The sequence below is a fragment of the Dasypus novemcinctus genome, chromosome X, assembly GCF_030445035.2.
Source record: "Dasypus novemcinctus isolate mDasNov1 chromosome X, mDasNov1.1.hap2, whole genome shotgun sequence".
NCBI classification, from domain to species: Eukaryota; Metazoa; Chordata; class Mammalia; order Cingulata; family Dasypodidae; genus Dasypus; species Dasypus novemcinctus.
Window position 1 is genome coordinate 35,010,438 of NC_080704.1, and position 17,724 is coordinate 35,028,161.

The window sequence follows — 17,724 nt, forward strand, 5'->3', positions numbered from 1 at the left end:
CTGAAGTTTGTGTCACCATCACCATCATCCATTATGAAAAATTTACATCACCCCAATCAGAAACTCTATACCAATTAAGCATTAACTTCTCATGCCTCACCCCCACCTGGCCCCTGGTAATCTGTATTCTAGTTTCCGACCCTATGAATTTGCGTGTTCTAGTTATTTCATGTAAGTGAAATGATACAATATTTGCCCATTTGTGTCTGGCTTATTTCACTCAACATGATGTCCTCAAGGTTCATCCATGTTGTCACATGCACCAGATATCATTCCTTTTAATGGCTGAATAATATTCCATTGTATGTGTATACCACATATTTGGTTTATCTATCTGTTCATCAGTTGATGGACACTTGGGTTGTTTCCATCTTTTGGCTATTGTGAATAATGCCACTGTGAACATTGGTATACAAATATCTGTTCGAGTCCCTGCTTTCAGTTCTTTGGGCTACATACTGAGAAGTGGAATCACTGGGCCAAATCATAATTCTATACCTAACATTTGGAGAAACAGATAAACTGTCTTCCACAGTGGCTACACCATTTTACATTCAGGTAGGATAATTCTGAGGAATGTCTTTTACACCTGTCTCTCAGAGTTGCCTCATAGGATTAAGCTCCAGGTACCCACCAGAGTAGCTAGCTTAATAATATACCTCATTACCTGCCTTGCCTTCTCTGGTTTATTTCCCCCTCTCCCTACAAGTGTTTCCCCCCTGACCCCCACCCCTGAGATGGCTCCCTTGTTTGTTTGCTTCTTGTTTTTGCTCGTTGTTTGTCCTCATTATCTGCTCGATGTTTCTGCTCATTGTCTGTTTTGTGTTTTCTTTAAGAGGCACCAGGAACTGAACCTGGGACCTCCCATGTGGGAGGCAGGCACTCAACTGTTCGAGCCACATCTACTCCCTACAGGTACCTTCCAGATTAACTACTTGCCCTTGAATTCTTGTCTCAGGGTTTACTTCTGGGGGTGTCCAAACTAAGGAATAACTCTTCCCAAATGTTCTTTTTTAAAAGACTCATTAAGAATAAGTAGGGGAGTGGATGTGGCTCAGGCAGTTCAGTGCCTGCTTCCCATATGGGAGGTCCTGGGTTTGGTTCCTGATGCCTCCCCCAAAAAACAAAAACAAACAACAAGCAAAACAAACAAAAAAAACCAACTCAGGGAAGCCGATGTGGCTCAGTGGTTGAATACCCGCTTCCCACTTATGAGCCCGGGTTCAACCCCCGGCGCTGGTACCTAAAAAAAAAAAAAAAAAAAAAAAAGGAGGTGGTTCCACCCTACACTTATCAGATATCAGATTTCTCTGTGGTTCCTTGCATAAGGATTATTTGAGTAATAGCATCTGCTAATACTCAGGGCAGACAGGGTAGAGAGTTTCCTTGTGTGCTTTGTAATTTTTTCCTATCTTATCTTCAGTGGGAGTTATCTTCTATGAGAGTCCTCTGTGTACCCTAGGATGAGGAGATGTCTCAACTAGATGGCTTGATACTTGCTTCTGCTCTGGCCCTGCAAATGTCATAGATTCAATATCAGTTTTTTCCCCAGATTTTTAAAAAGCCATTGATGAAGAAAATAACAAAAAACTGCTTTGGCAATCACATACATAAGCAGACACACAACTACCAAAGTGGCCCTGTAATAGATACCAGTGGGGCATTCATCATACAGTACCTGAAAAATAAACAGCTAAAAAGGAGTCTGCTGAGCATTTAATTTTCAAATTCTTACTTGACTCCCTGTTGAATGGCTTTGAGCTAGCATATAGTGAGTGAGAGGTAGAGTCCCAAGTATAATATCTGATGCCTCAGGGCTCCATTAAAAACAAAAACAAAAACAAAACCATTTCCTTCTCTACTCAAAGGGAAGCCTATCCTATTTTTTTTTCCTTTGTGAAAACAGAAGCCAAGTTTCTCTTCCCAAACGGTTCAGCACTCCCAATCAAAAGTGTTGTGTGGTAACCTCAGCATTGTGCTTTGTTGAGCCATCGGATTTTCTTCACCTTCCGAATTCTGTAACCATTCAACAGAATGCTTCACGTGGTCAAGAAAAACACTGGTCTTTGGAAATATGTGCTTCTTTGTACCATGTCAATGCTGCTTCTTCACTCGAAGATGTCAGCTTTGTGAAAGAGAACCACAATCTTCTGAAAGGCTTCCATGAAATGGATGCTGTCGTAACACCATTCCTGAACCTTCTGGAGGAGGATCAGTTCTGGCTGACCTTAGGAGCTGAACACAGCCAATAGGGGAGCGTATTGCTTAAGGTGCTAAGGACTTGCTCCGCACCGAATTCCTCCTCCTTGTTCCATTCAACAGCATTCCCACAGGTCCACAGAAGTCCAATCACTGCTGTTTCTGAGAGACCATTCCTCTTCATTTCTTCTTTGACACAGAGCACCATCTCCTTGATTGGGCATTCCTGAGAAGGATGCTCCTTGAGCAGCTTCCAGAGTTCTTTCCAGGTGCCCAGGGACTGCTGGTCTTGGAGGAAGTCAGAAAGCTCCTTCAAACCTGCGTCAGTGAAATATTTAGCAAAATGATCCACGCTCTGTCTGTTAGCTGGAAAGAGTTCAAGCAGCCTTTTGTCTATGCTGGCTTTTTTTCAAAGAGGAGATAACAGGGTTGGCATTCTTTTTCTGCCATCCCTGCTTTAAAAAGCTTGATAGCAAATGAGGCCACGATGCCTTCTTTGACTAAGTTGTCAGTGAAGAGACTGGTGAGAATGGTGGCAGGAAGAGTGCCGTTGTCCAGCAGGATCCCCGACAATATTGCCAATTTTGTCTGTTTGGTTCCAGAAAAGGCTTTAAGGGAGAGGGGAAGCTTTTTCATTCCATTTTCAAATACCTTTTCCAAATACTTGTATCTCCTGATGAGTTTATTGAAGGTCTGAGCAGAGTTTCAGATGGTTTCATGATCTTCATTTGCTGAAAACACACAGTGGTTGCTCATCTCAGTCTTGTCACCATCATCACTGCGTGTTCTTCCAGGGGCCAGCAGACTGCCAGCCACCAGGATATTGAAGAGTGTGTCTGTATAGCAAAGATAATCTAATCTTGAGCCTGTAGAGTCCATAAACTTGGCTATAGCTTCAAGGTCATCACCAGCTTCATTAAGGCCCGGACGAGGGTATCCCTGAAGACTGTGGGTTTGAATTTCTCTTTTTCATCCCTTTTCTGAGTTTTGAACCACTGGGCCTATTAGCACTGGCTTCAGATGCTTATTCATAAAATTTCTGTCTGAGGAGGGTAGCGGTGATGCACAAGACTAGGGCTGCAGTGATAATGGCAGTGGTGATGGTGGCAGTCTCAGTATCGGTTTTAAGTGAGTTTCTTAGCAAAGGATACTCACACTCCAAGGTAGTGTGAATCTGCCCCCAACTCCCAGGCACAGATGAATCTTGGGGTTCCAGTTTCTTACTGGCAGCTCTGTTTCCTCCAGTGGTTCAGGTGAGCACTGTGCTTGTGTCCGTGGTGCTTCTACTCTCTGAGTATGGTCAGGGAAGCCCCTTCCTGAGAGCGTAGGTCCAGTGTCCCAATATGACTTGCTCCTTTCACCTGGACTCCAGTCAGTAATGATCAGATGTCAATAGCCCAACCCCTGAAATGTGTTTCCAGGACCAATACTCCAAAAGCTCCTGGAGTTCAATTCTTTTTCACTGCTTTGATTTTTTTTTTTTTGAGGTACCAGTGGCCAGGTGGGAAGTCAGTACTCAACCATTGAGCCACATCAGCTTCCCAGAGTTGGTTTTCTCATTTGTTTTGCTTGTTATTTGTTTTTGTTTTTTCAGGAGGTACCAGGAGCCGAACCTGCAACCTCCCATGTGGGAGGTTGGCACTCAATGGTTTGATCCACATCCGCTACCTGATTTTGACACCTGTTGTTCTTCTGCCACCTAGGGATTTGCTTTTGTGCTCAATTATGTTCTAAAATTACTTTTTCATTTCTTACCTAGCATTTCTATTTTAGGAGCAGAAGAAGGACTCCATCATCTTGCCAAGTAAAAATAGATAGCGAACATGAGTCAAAGCAGCATAAACTCTAATCATTACCACCCTTCCCATAATGAAGACAATTTTTTCACATTATGCAGTTAGATTAGCTTCTCATTGTCTATTCTTGAATAGGATCTTGGCTTTACTTTTATGTAACCCAAAGGCTTCCCAAAGCAAAAGAGCTCTGGAAAAGGAATTTGAGCCTCTGTTTAAAGCACTTAGGCTTTGTTTCAAGATTTCAAGAATCCCAGGAACAATTTCTTAGGCAGGTCTCATAGTAAGTGCACCTGAACTGTTCCTTTCCCCAGAAGTCTCTGCAAGAGGAAAGTGCTTCCCAAGATGGGGGCCTAGCCTTGACATGAGGAGATATGCAACATAAGATGTCTCTTCCAATTGCAGAGAATTTAACCTCAGGCATCACAGCTCTTTTCCTGCGCTAACATATATTGGAAAGCCCATCTTGAAAGTAATTTGGTATAAAGACCAAGGACATCATAGTATCAAAGACTAATTTTCAAAAGTTAAAAACACAACTCATACAAATATAAGATGGGCACATTTCAAAGTGTTTATTCAATGCATTAATGAGGGAATCAATGAGATGGTAAAGCTGGTTCAAAGAGCATATTTATAGTCAACCAGGAAAAGCATTTTGAAATAAGTTTACTAAGTTAGAGACAAAATCGGCTAATGTCCAAAGGACAATGAAACTGTAACTTGGCAGTTACATTTTCTACTGGACATAAGTATTAAAAATATAACATTGGAGTCTAAACCCTTAATTAAAAGAAATGGCAAGTGGAGCAGGTATAGCTCAGTGGTGGAGTACCTGCTTTGCTTGTATGAGGTCCCAGGTTCAATCCCTGGTACCTCCTAAAAAAGAAGAAAAAAGTAAATGGCAAAGCCACACACAAATATATCCCACTAAATAATTAAATAATCCTTGCATGATCCTGTCAGTGCTCCAGTATGGCATCAAAAGGACATGTAGGGAAACGGACTTTGGCCCAGTGGTTAGGGCGTCCGTCTACCATATGGGAGGTCCGCGGTTCAAACCCCGGGCCTCCTTGACCCGTGTGGAGCTGGCCATGCGCAGTGCTGATGCGCGCAAGGAGTGCCGTGCCACGCAAGGGTGTCCCCCGCGTGGGGGAGCCCCACGCGCAAGGAGTACGCCCCTGAGGAAAGCCGCCCAGCGTGAAAAGAAAGAGCAGCCTGCCCAGGAATGGCGCCGCCCACACTTCCCGTGCCGCTGACGACAACAGAAGCGGACAAAGAAACAAGACGCAGCAAACAGACACCAAGAACAGACAACCAGGGGAGGGGGGGAAATTAAATAAAATAAATAAATCTTAAAAAAAAAAAAAAAAAAAAAAGGACATGTAACCTAACTTTTTCACTTATTTCCCAAGTTTTAAAGAACAATAGCTAGGATTTGTAGTTATGTAATATACAGGCTTGTGAGCATCTACCTAAATCCTTGGACTCAGTTTCTTCATTCGTAAAATCGTAATAATATCTATCTTGCCTGACCATTCATTTTTTTCTTGCTCCCCAACTAATGGAGACCATCTGGGATAAATATCTGGTCTGACTGGAGATGGAGTTGGGTGGATTTTACATTCTTGATTGGGAGCAGAGACCTGAGGATTCCAGGGTGTGGGTCAGGAAATGGACCAAAGCTTGGATCACCTTATCTGAGGACTGGGGAGTCTAGAAGGAAAACCAAGTGAAAGTGAGCAGCAAATCTAAGGAGCAGTCAAAAGGAGAAGGAATCCAGAGATGAAGTCAGGAACGTGTGCCACCCAAAGTCATACACAAATTTGGAGCTTGAAAAGGAAAGGAGTAGGGAAAAGAGGATAAGAGTAAATCAGAACCTGAGTCATGGAAGGTGGCAGCTTTCCTGCTATTCAGTTTTGCCAATAGTGTGGGATGACCTATGCTTAGAGGTCAGGGTTACCCTTGGAAAATGAGTAAAGGCTAAAGATAATTTACACCAGGCATCTTGTTTAGTACATAAAAATAGGAGGTGTTTATAAACTGTAGCAGTGATTATACTTTTCATCTGCTTGCTTCTCAGTAAAGATTGTAGGTGAGACAGTTCTCCTTAGATGGGAACTATGAGAAGAAAAGTGGCTGTGAGTTGCTTGTTTAGTACAGAAGCCATTCATATTACTGATGAAGATGAGGTGGACATGTGCTGATTTTGCCTGCTATGGCAAGAGGGGAAGTGTGCCACTTGCATCTTCCTTTAAGAAAGACCACCTCTGACTGCAGTTCCTTCAGGAGTGGCCTCAGCAAAGGATTATGCCCCATACATAGTTGTGAGGCCCTGCTCCTCCAGGGTAACCCCAGGCAATGCCCAAGCATAATGTGGCTCCTAGAGCCTGGCCATTTTTTCCCAACTTAGGTCTTCACTAACAACAATCCCTGATCCAGAGCTCCCAGTTGTGTTGGCTGAGACTTTGTTAGATGTGCATTGCAATCTGAGGCTCTCTGCCCAATTCTGTTTCTCCCTCCCCATTTTTTTTTCATAGGGGTCAGATCTGCATCAAGATCTTAGAACCAGATTTTGTCTAGGTTCTTGACTATGCTGCAGAAATGAATTTCAAGAGCATGTCAGGTTAGTTAGTCCAGTAATTTATTAATGTAGGGAGGGAAGAGAAATGGGAGAAAATAACAGATCCTGGGTCCTAGGTAGACAGGAAGGGGCTGAAAAGTGGTAAAGTAGAATGATTTACATACAACTATTTCCCATTATAGATTATAAATGTCCAGGTTTTACTTGTGTGTTGATCCATGTGGGGAGACACAATGAGAGCAGGGTGCAGAAAGAACAGGGTTCCAAAGGCAAGAGAGCGAGTTCACCCTTTGTGCTTGCTTTTTATTTATTTATTTTTTATTTCTCTCCCCTTTCCTGCCTCCCCCACCCCAGTTGTCTGCTCTCTGTGTTCATTCTGTATCCACTTGCATTCTTGTCAGCGGCACCTGGAATCTGTGTCTCTTTTTTGTTGCGTCATCTTGCTGTGTCAGCTCTTCATGTGTGTGGCACCACTCCTGGGCAGGCTGAACTTTTTCTTTTGTGCTGGGCGACTCTCCTTATGGGGTGCACTCCTTGCGCATGGGGCTCCCCTACATGGGGGACACCCCTGCATGGCATGGCACTCGTTGCACGCATCAGCACTGTGCGTGGGCCAGCTCATTACACGGGTCAGGAGGCCCTGGGTTTGAACCCTGGATCTCCCATGTGGTAGGCAGACGCTCTATCCATTGGGCCAAATCTGCTTCCCATTTATGCTTGCTTTTTGAACCATTAATTATGGCAGGAGAGGAATTCCAGCTGTTTGCTGTTTTGACTGATTGCCCCACCCATCAATCACCCAGGAGGTCCCAATTAAAGGCCCCTGGAGAATATCCAGAGCTTCTCCTGGCTTCCAGAGGAAATCTTGTTCTGAATTGGATTTCTCATGAGAGACTTCCAGCAGCCATCTTGGGGCATCTTGGATTTCTTGCTAGGTTCCAGATCTGTCTATTGATTCCCCGTCTTACTATCCTGCTTCAGTCTGAAAGGCTTTTCCTGTTGATTTTGCTTCCTCCTCCTTTATTTTTTCACAGGTGTTAAGCCCCCAATAAAACTTTTTGCACACCTAACTTCATCTAACCATTTGCTTTCTAGGAGACCTATACTGACACAGTTGGTACAGGGAGTGGTCTGAGAAAGTAGGAGATAAGATGGGGGATGCTGACATAGTCACTCACCTATGGCTGGTAATGAAGAACCCCATCTCACTAGTGATTTGGGAAAATATTCTAGAAGGGAATGCTCTGGCCCAGGCATTGACTTGAAAAGTATGTGGGTGGGGAGGTGGCAGTGCTTATAAGAAAAATAATATTGGCTGGTTGCTCTTAAATTTCATTGACACCCTACAGAGGGAGTGAAAAGCCCAGGGTAGTTAATAACCAATTGAAAAAGAAGTGTGAAGGCCAGAGGGTCTAGTCTCTTTAGGAGCTTATCTAGAGGCCTTGATCTCCTGCCCTGGGAGAACAGAAATAGCTCAAGACAAAAGTCAATATAACTATTAACTTCGTTCACTGACCTTTAGAGATGATTAGAATGCTCAGCCTAGACAGTCTGTTATGTCAAGGTCAGGGCCCTGTTTGGGGTTTCTGAAGATTTTGGCTCCCCAGACTCCTTTGAATCCTGAGAGCCTTCCGAGGTGGTCCACCCCTTCCCATTAAAAGCTAGTGCTCCCATCCCAGGGGAGGGGGAAGTTACTGAAGAGTCTTCTCCCCCACAAGGCAATAGCAGCCTCCCTCATGATCTGCCTCCACTGTAGCTTCTGGTTGCCAGGCCAATAATCAGAATTAAGTCACAGCTTATCTCACCTGGGAAAGTGCTGGGCCTGATAAGGGAAAAAAGGGGACTGTACCCCAAAGGGGCTGCTAGACCTAGCAAACTTTACCAGCAGGTGCCCGAGAGTACCCATGGACTGAACTTCGAGGGTGGTTGATCAATGGGGTAAAAAATTTGACTGGATAAGGGAGAATTTATTGACTTGAGGGCACTCTCTTGGCATTAAGATTTAACACCCTACCAAGGATCCCGGAGCACTGTGAGGGTGGCTCCTAGAAGCCCGGAAAAAGTGGTAGCCCAAGAAGAACAAAGTTGAAATGCCCAAAATGCCATAGCAAATGGTAGAGGAAGGAATAAAGAGTCTGAGAGAAGTGGCAGGCTGGAATGTATCTATGATGTGAAACCAGTAGTTCCTCCTGACCCCCCAGTGAATTATGTTTACCACAAGGCCCAGAGAACACCCCATTCACCAAAGCCATGAGAAATGGACTGGTAAAGGGGCATCAGTATCACTAAGACATTCAGTGATAGGTTCCTCTGCAGGCCAGGGTGTCTCAGAGCTTGGGTATGATGGGCTCAAAAGTGAGAGGCCAGCTGGTGGTGCTTGACCAGAAGCAGGGGATTGCAATTATCATCAGTATCAGAAAGGTCAGAGGAGTTGCCAAGGAGCCTTAGCTACCAGAAAATTGTGAAGATGGCTAAAAAAATCACAGCTCCAACAAATAAAATAACAACAACAAAAATCAGATCTCCCTGGGCAAAACTGATGGGCATATGCCTCAGTTTCCTGGCTGCCATAAAAAGTACCACCAACTAGTGGGTTTAAACAACAGAAATGTATTGTCTCCCAGTTCCGTAGGCCAGAAGTCTGAAATCAAGGTGTCAGCAGGACCATGTTTCTTCTGAAGTCTGTAGGGTTCTGGTGGCAGCTTGCCAGCAATCCATAACTCAATCTCTGCCCCCATCACATGGCTATCTGTCTCTGCCTGTCTCCTCTGGACTGTCCAAATATCCTCTCCTCATAAAGACACCAGTCATGTTGGATTAGGACCTACCCTAATCCAGTTTGGTGTCATCTTATCTAATAACATCTTCAAGGATCCTATTCCAAATAGGATCACATTCACAGAACCAGGGATTAGGAGTTGAACATATTTTTTTTTTGGATACAATCCAATCCATAACAGCATATAAAAAGAGTGCTTCTTTTGTATGCTCAAAATATATACTCAAAAGGAAGCAAAAATGGATGAGGCTTAGGGTGATCACTCAAATAAAAACTCATGAGGCATTGCCTGTTTCCCGGATCTGAATCCAGTTTTCAGATCTGGAACCACCAGAACCCATTGACTGAAGAGGTAGCTGGGTAGCAAGGGTATCAGGTTACTAGGAGTAAATACCTTGCAAGACCATGACAATTCCCCCATCAACTCAAGTGATGGTATACTGGGGAAAGGGGAACACCCAGATATTCTGAGGACTGTTGGACACTGGCTCTGAGTTGACATTGATATCCAGAGACCTAGAGCAACTTCATCATTCCCCTTTATAGAGTAGAGGAATATGAGAGCCAAAGTGTAGCTTACAGTGTCTTTACAAGGTTCATGGATGCAGCTGGTGATCATTTCCCTGGTCCCTGGCAATAGCTCAAGGAAAGGGAATTTAGAATGGATAGTGAAGGAGTGTGTATTAGTCAGCCAAAGGGATGCTGATATAAAATACCAGAAATTGGTTGGTTTTTATAAAGGGTATTTATTTGGTGTAGGAGCTTATAGATACCAGGCCATAAAGCATAAGTTACTTCCCTCACCAAAGTCTATTTTCACGTCAGAGCAAGATGGCTGTTGATGCCTGCAAGGGTTCAGGCTTCCTGGGTTCCTCCCTTCCAGGGTCTTGCTTCTCTCTGGGTTCAAGGTTCCTTTCTTCCTGGGGCTTGCTTCTCTTTCCTCTATGTGCTTGCTTCCTGGGGCTCCAGCTTAAGACTTCAGCATAAACTCCAATATTAAGAACACTCAACTCTGTCCTTTGCCATGCCTTTCATCTGTAAGTCCCTATCCACCATGGGGTGGGGACTCAACACCCTAATGGCATAGCCCAATCAAAACCCTAATCATAACTCAGTCATGCCCAGGTACAGACCAGATCACAAACATAATCTAATATCTACTTTTGGAATTCATAACCATATCAAACTACTACAGAGGGAGAGGGTAAATACCACTTATGCCAGAGACCAACTGTACAGACAGGGTCTGTAGTTTGTCCCATTGCCTCCCCTGTTCTAAGTTTCCTGTCAGGTGGAAGGGCTCATGGAAATACTAGAGCAGTTGCTTCTCAAACATTTATAGAGAAGTGGATCTGTGTGGTGCAAAGGATGGACCCTGGCATTATGGAGAGGCACTGCTCATATCTCCCGTCAAGAGGACCTATAATTAGCACTATACTTGATAAATACATGTCCCAGAGACTTAAATCTTTGGTCGTTGATGTGCCAGTTGAGACCTGAATCTCAGCAGAGTTATAACACCTACTCTTCAGTTCATTGGACTCACCCAGGGCAACTAACAAGGTGGTGATGATGGACAACACCCATCCCAAAGATAAAAGAGTGTCAGCAACTGCAAGCAGGATAGCTCCATTCATCTGCCCCATGGGATCTAAGCTCTCTCTCAGTTAGAGGCAGAATGGGCATCACCATCCCAAAAGCCTCAAGATTGGGGAATGAGCAATGGACTAAAATAAAATTATTATTCTATTACAGACGTATTATTCTAGCAATGGAAGAATTTTTTTTAGAGATTTATTTTATTTATCTCCTTCCCACACCCCACTCATTGTTTGAGCTTGTTGTGTCCATTTGTTGTGCACTCTCTGTGTCTGCTCATCTTCTCTTTAGGAGGTACCAGGAACTGAACCCGAGATGTCCCATGTGGCTCAATTGTTTGAGCCACCTCCACTCCCTGCATTGCTGTGTCTCTCATTGTCTTTCCTCTTTGTGTCTCCTTGTTGAGTCATCTTGTTGCGTCATCTCACCACACCAGCCCATCACATCAGCTCACTGTCCTTCTTGTCTTCTCTAGGAGGCTCTGGGAACCCACCCTGGGACCTCCTCTGTGGTAGGTTGGCACCCAAATGCTTGAGCCATACCGGCTTCCCTGGAAGAACTTTTATCATTGATAAAAAGGCAGCGGCCACCAGAGGTCCTGAGGAGAGGAAGAGAGAAAAATAGTTGTAATATGGGGGCATTTTCAGGACATTGGAATTGCCCTGCATGATATTGCAATGTTGGATCAGACCATTCTATATTTTGTTGTAACCTACAAAATTGTGAGAGACAGAAAGAAAACTATAATGTAAACTATAGCCCATGGTTAGTAGCAATGCTTCAATATGTGTTCATCAAGTGTAACAAATGTACCATACTAATGAAGAATAATACTGTGGGAAAGTGTGGGAGAGGGAGAGAGTAGGGCATATGGGAATCCCCTATATTTTTTATGTAACTTTTATGTAATCTAAAGCTTCTTTAAAGATAAAAAAATAATAAAAAAGATCAACTTAAAAAAAAAAAGAAATAACCTGCTTGCTCACAATTGCCAAAGGATGGAAACAACACAAGTGTCCATCAACCAATGAATGGATAAACAAAATGTGCTGCATACATATGATGGAATACTATGCTGTAGTAAGAAGAAATGAAATTGGGACACATATGATCACATGATGAATCCTGAAGACATTATGCTAAGTGAAATTAGCCAGGCACAAGAGGACAAATATTGAATGGCCTCACTAATATGAACAAAATATGAAGAATAAATGCATGGAGCTAAAACCTAGAGTAGAGGTTATTAGGAGATAAAAGGAGGGCTGAGAAGGAGTACTGATGCTTAATGTATGTAGAAGTTTTAATTAACTTGTCTGTAAATGTGTAGAAATGCATAGAGTTGATGGCAACACATAGTGAGTAACAGCTGCTTTATAAATGGGATTGTGGCTGGAACAGGTAGTCTGGGGATGTAAATGTCAATTGAAAGAAAGCTAGAGAATAATCTAGGAACTGAGTAACACTGTGAAACCAGAGGTGGATGAGAATTGTGGTTGATGGCACAAATGCAGGAATGTCCTTCTGTGAACTAGAACAGATGTATATCACTATTGCAGGGTCGTGGGAATGTGGAGAAGCATGGGGAAAATACAATTAATGTAACCTATGGACTATAGTTAACAGCAATACTGTAATAGTCTTGCATCAATGCCAAAGATGTACTGTGTTAATAATGGGGAGGTATGGAAAATATGTCAGATGTATGCTATGGACCATAGTTAGTGGTAATTGTCTGGTGATATTATCTCATAATCTGTAATAAATGTTCCACCACGGTGTGGTGTGTTGGTGAAGGAAAGTTGTATGGGAATTCTGCACATATGCAGGATTATTCTGTAAATTCACAACTTCTGTAATAAAAATATATTTTAAAAAAGAAAAAGAAATAACTTGCTGTTCAGCTGCCAGGAGTGCAGTTCGCTGTCTCCAACTGCCTTCAGAATCTGCCTCAGTTTTGATCTGAGGCCTCGCTTACCTGGGCAACCTTCAGCCAATGACTTAGCATGATCAGGGTAGGCTATTTATGCCCCATGTGGGACTCCTTAAACAAATAATCTCTGCTCCAGTGCTCCCCATGAGGCTGGCAGAGACTTGTTCAATTTGTATTGAAGTCTGAAGCCCTACCTACCCAAAGTCTGCTTTTCCTTTCACAAGAATTGGGGTCAACATCATTGTCTGAAGCCTTTTCTTGATGATCTTCTTTCCTCCCCTTTTATTTTTCCCCAGGCATCATCACTCCTCTGTGAATCATTTGCTCTCTTAATTCTGTCTTTTTTTAAAAAATTTATTTCTCTCCCCTTCAACCTCCCCGCCCCCCTGCCCCAGTTGTCTGTTCTCTGTGTTCATTTGCTGCGTGTTATTTTTTTTTTGTCTTCTTCTGTTGTCACCAGCATGGGAATCTTTGTTTCTTTTTGTTGCATCATCTTGTTGTGTCAGCTCTCCGTGTGTGCGGTGCCATTCCTGGGCAGGCTGCACTTTCTTTCATGCTGGGCAGCTCTCCTTATGGGGCGCACTCCTTGCGTGTGGGGCTCCCCTACGCGGGGCGCACCCATGCGTGGCACTTCTGCGTGACACAGCACTCCTTGCGCGCATCAGCACTGCTCATGGGCCAGGTCCACACAGGTCAAGGAGGCCCGGGGTTTGAACCTTGGACCTCCCATGTAGTAGACGGTTGCCCTATCCACTGGGCCAAGTCCGCTTCCCTTAATTCTGTCTTAGTATCTGTTTACCAGAAGACCTGAACTGACTCCCTTGTCAAATAGCTCTTCCCTCATTTCCAAAATAGAACCCTTCTTTCCTGAAGGAAATATATTCCATATAGTTTGAATGGAGCTAATGTTTGTCCAACACACAAGCGTGGACCTATGTTCCAATTCAGGCCACATAGACAAAGCCTTCCTGGGATATAACCCAACATAGGAAAACAACAACAGTAAACATATTTAAGAAGTATAGATGATTTTCTGATGACACAGTCTGAGTACGTAAAATTAACCATTCGTGGACTTTTCAATTACGTGAGTTAATTTACCCCTTTGTTGTTGAGCTAGTTTGAGTTGAGTTTCTGTTACTTAAAACAAATAGAGGGAGGCAGATGTGACTCAAGTAATTGGGTTCCTCTCTACCATATGGGAGGTCCAGGGTTTGATTCCTGGAGCCTCCTGGTGAAGGCAAGCTGCTTGTGTGGAGAGCTGGCCCATGTAGAGTACTGACCCATGTGGTGAGCTAACCTGAGAGGAGTGCTGGCCCATGTAGGAGTGCTGGCCCACACAGCAAGCTGGTCCTAGCAAAAATCTGGCACAGCAAGATGATGCAACAAAAATAGACACAGAGGAGAGACAATAAGAGACGCAGCAGACCAAAGAGCTGAGGTGGCACAAGAGATTGAGAGCCTCTCTCCCACTCCAGAAGGTCCCAAGATCAGTTCCCAGTGCCACCTAAAGAGAAGACAAGGAGGCGGCAGACTTGGCTCAGTGGTTAGGGCATCCACCTACCACATGGGAGGTCCGCGTTCAAACCCCGGACCTCCTTGACCCATGTGGAGCTGGCCCATGTGCAGTGCTGATGCACGCAAGGAGTGCCCTGCCACGCAGGGGTGTGCCTGCGTAGGGAAGCCCCACGCACAACAGAAGCGGACAAAGAAGAAGACACAGCAAATAGACACAGAGAACAGACAACTGGGGGCAGGGGTAAGGGGTGAGAAATAAATAAATAAATCTTAAAAAAAAAGAAATAATTATAGTGTATCCATAAATTATCTTATTTTAACTAATACACATGGTGGGTTGTTTGGAAAACTGTAGAAGTATTGGAGAGGAGTCAGTTGTAGCTCAGTGGTTGAGTGCCAGCTTCCCACATATGAGGTCCTGGGTTCAATCCCCAGTATCTCAAAAAAAACAAAAATAAAACCCAGATCCTTTGGGAGTAGATGTGACTCAAGTGCTAGGGCACCTGCTTCCCACATGGGAGGTCCTGGGTTTGGTTCCAGGTGCCTCCTAAAAAAAAATAACAAACAACAAGCAAAACAGGTGAGGAAACCAACTCAGAGGAGCAGATGTGGCTCAGTGGTTGAGCACTGCTTCCCACATATGAGGTCCTGGGTTCAATCCCACCTCGGTATCACACACACACAAAAAAGTATATTAGTGGCTCCTCGTGCCCATGTAAAATATTGCCTGAATGATCTCATAAATAAAGTTTGTCAAGTAGGAACAGATATTGAATATAAATCGAATCAAACCAATAGGTCTGTAATTTGGGGAAGATTGCCTATAAAATAATTTGATACTGTGTGAAGAAGCCCCACTAGGAATACAATTTTACCAAGAATGATTATATAAGATTTTAGGCAATTATCCTTGGATTAGTAAAGCTGAGTAAAGAAAACCTTCTGGGTGTCAATTGAAATCAGAACTTGCTTCTCTGACCTCACTCACCAGTTTCAAAATAAGAATTCATAACGTTCTCTAAATTATGTTCATTAGTGCTTACAGAGACCTAGCCTCAGGCAATTATATATGACAAAGGCATGTTTTACTTATGCAATTTTTTTACTAAAACAATTTTTAAACTTTTTATTATTTATTTTTTACTTAATCAATTTCTTAGACAATATAAAGTCTGTAATGAGCATTCATTTTAATAAGACCCTCTGAGCTGGCCTCTTCTGTGTATCATTTCACATGACACCTCACTGAACTGGTTAAGGTTTTGTTTTGTTCTGTTGCATCCCCAACAGTACTTGTCAAATCAGAAACTGGAATGGTGAGGCCCACAATTACCAAAATCTGGAACATGATTTTAATTTTTAACGGTCTGTTGTTAGACATGAAAGGGGAAGCATCTCTCTCCAGGCACACAGGGTAATTTCAAGGAACAGAAGAAAATTGCCAATGGAATTTTTTTTTAGGATTTATTTTTATTTCTTTCATTCTTCCCTCCCGTTGTTGTTTACGCTCACCTTCTGCTCACTGTGTCTGTTCATTGTGTGCTCATCTTTTTTTTTTTAAGATTTATTTATTTCTTTCTCTCCCCTTCTCCCTCCCGCCCCAGTTGTCTGTTTTCTGTGTCTATTTGCTGCGTGTTCTTTGTCTGCTTTCTGTTGTTGTCAGGGGCACGGGAATCTGTTTCTTTTTGTTGCATCATCTTGCTGCATCAACTCTCCATGTGTGCAGTGCCATTCTTGGGCAGGCTGAACTTTCTTTCGTGCTGGGCGGCTCCCCTTATGGGGCGCACTCCTTGCGTGTGGGGCTCCCCTGCACGGGGACACCCCTGTGTGGCAGGGCACGCTTTGCGTGCATCAGGACTGCACATGGGCCAGCTTCACACGGGTCTAGGAGGCCCGCGGACCTACTATGTGGTAGATGGACGCCCTAACCACTGGGCCAAGTCCACTTCCCCTGCTCATCTTCTTTAGGAGACACCAGGAATCAGACCTGGGACCTAACATGTGGTAGGCGGACGCCCAACTGCTTGAGCCACATCCACTTCCCTCAATGGAATTTAAAAACCCCTTGCTTTGGATTAGTTTTCTCAACCTTTTAATCTCCACCATCAATTAGACTAATAAGACTCCAGTACAAGTTAAGCCACCAGTTAAAGAGAGGAAAAATTGTATACTTTCTACAAAATATCTATGATGCAATATATAGAAGTGCTGTCAAGGGTATAAAAATATTTTCTCAGGATTGGTCACATTTCCTATCACTCAGAAATATGCAATTTATGATTATAAGTAGTTTGTCAAGAAATTTTACATTCAAGCAAACACAGCTTTCTTTGGACAGCTAGCTTATGGAGAACCTGCCCTTTGCCAATTGTGATGTTTAGATTTCCAAAGATCCATAAATAAAGATTATTAAAACTAGTAAAGAATAAAAGAGAAAAACACTATCTCAGATACATTCAAAATATAAATTGGAATATAATATTCTGAAGGGCAGTTTGGCAATATGTATCTAAAGCTTTAAAAAGTGGATTTCTTCATCAGGGGATGAACAGGCTGGTGGATGTGTGACACAGGGCTCCATGTTTTCTTTGGTCTCCTTGATCATATTGAATATAATTTAAAAAAATATTTATTTGTATTTATTTATCCCCCTCCCCTTGCCGCTTGCTTGCTCTCTGCTTTGTGTCCATTTGCTGTGCGTTCTTCTGTGTCTGCTTGTCTCCCTTTGTTGTGTCATCTTGCTGTGCCAGCTCTCCATGTGTGCAGCCCGTCGGCTCTTCATGGGCGCAGGCCAGCTTGCCTTCACAAGGAGGCCCTGGGAAGTGAACCCAGGGCCTCCCATATGGTAGACGGGAGCCCAATTTGTTGAGCCACATCCGCTTCCCTGAAGATAATTTTTAAGAAAGTCTTTTTCTGGTATGTCCAAAGTCTAGCATTCTTCATTGATGGTTTCTCAATTTTTGTCTTGTCTCTTTGAATGGGCAATAGTTTCCTGTTTCTTTGTCTTGTAATCTTTTGTTGCACAATGCACATTTTAAAGTTTTAACTCTGGGATTTAGTCCCTGAACTCTGTCCTTAAATTTGTATCCAGCTAGCGCCATGACAGATCCTCCCTTGAGCGCCAGGAGTTAACAATTGCAAAAAGACCAAGGCAAAACAACAGTACCTTTCACAATCTTTGCAATTGGCTCTGTGTTGGCTGGTGCTCACTTTCACAGTTTAGCCCTCTTATTAAGAAATCAGCCTGGGGCAAAAGCAAAGTGCAGGGTTCTGTCAGTGTTTTCTGAGCCTCTGTCTCTATCTGGGCTTGTGCTTGCTT

General features: G+C 43.4%; 1 pseudogene; it reads right to left on the minus strand.

Annotated features, from left to right (window-relative positions):
* Positions 1–1,223: 1,223 nt before the first annotated feature.
* The window catches only part of LOC101418103 (eIF5-mimic protein 1-like), a 70,235-nt pseudogene continuing 53,734 nt past the window's right edge, over positions 1,224–17,724 (minus strand).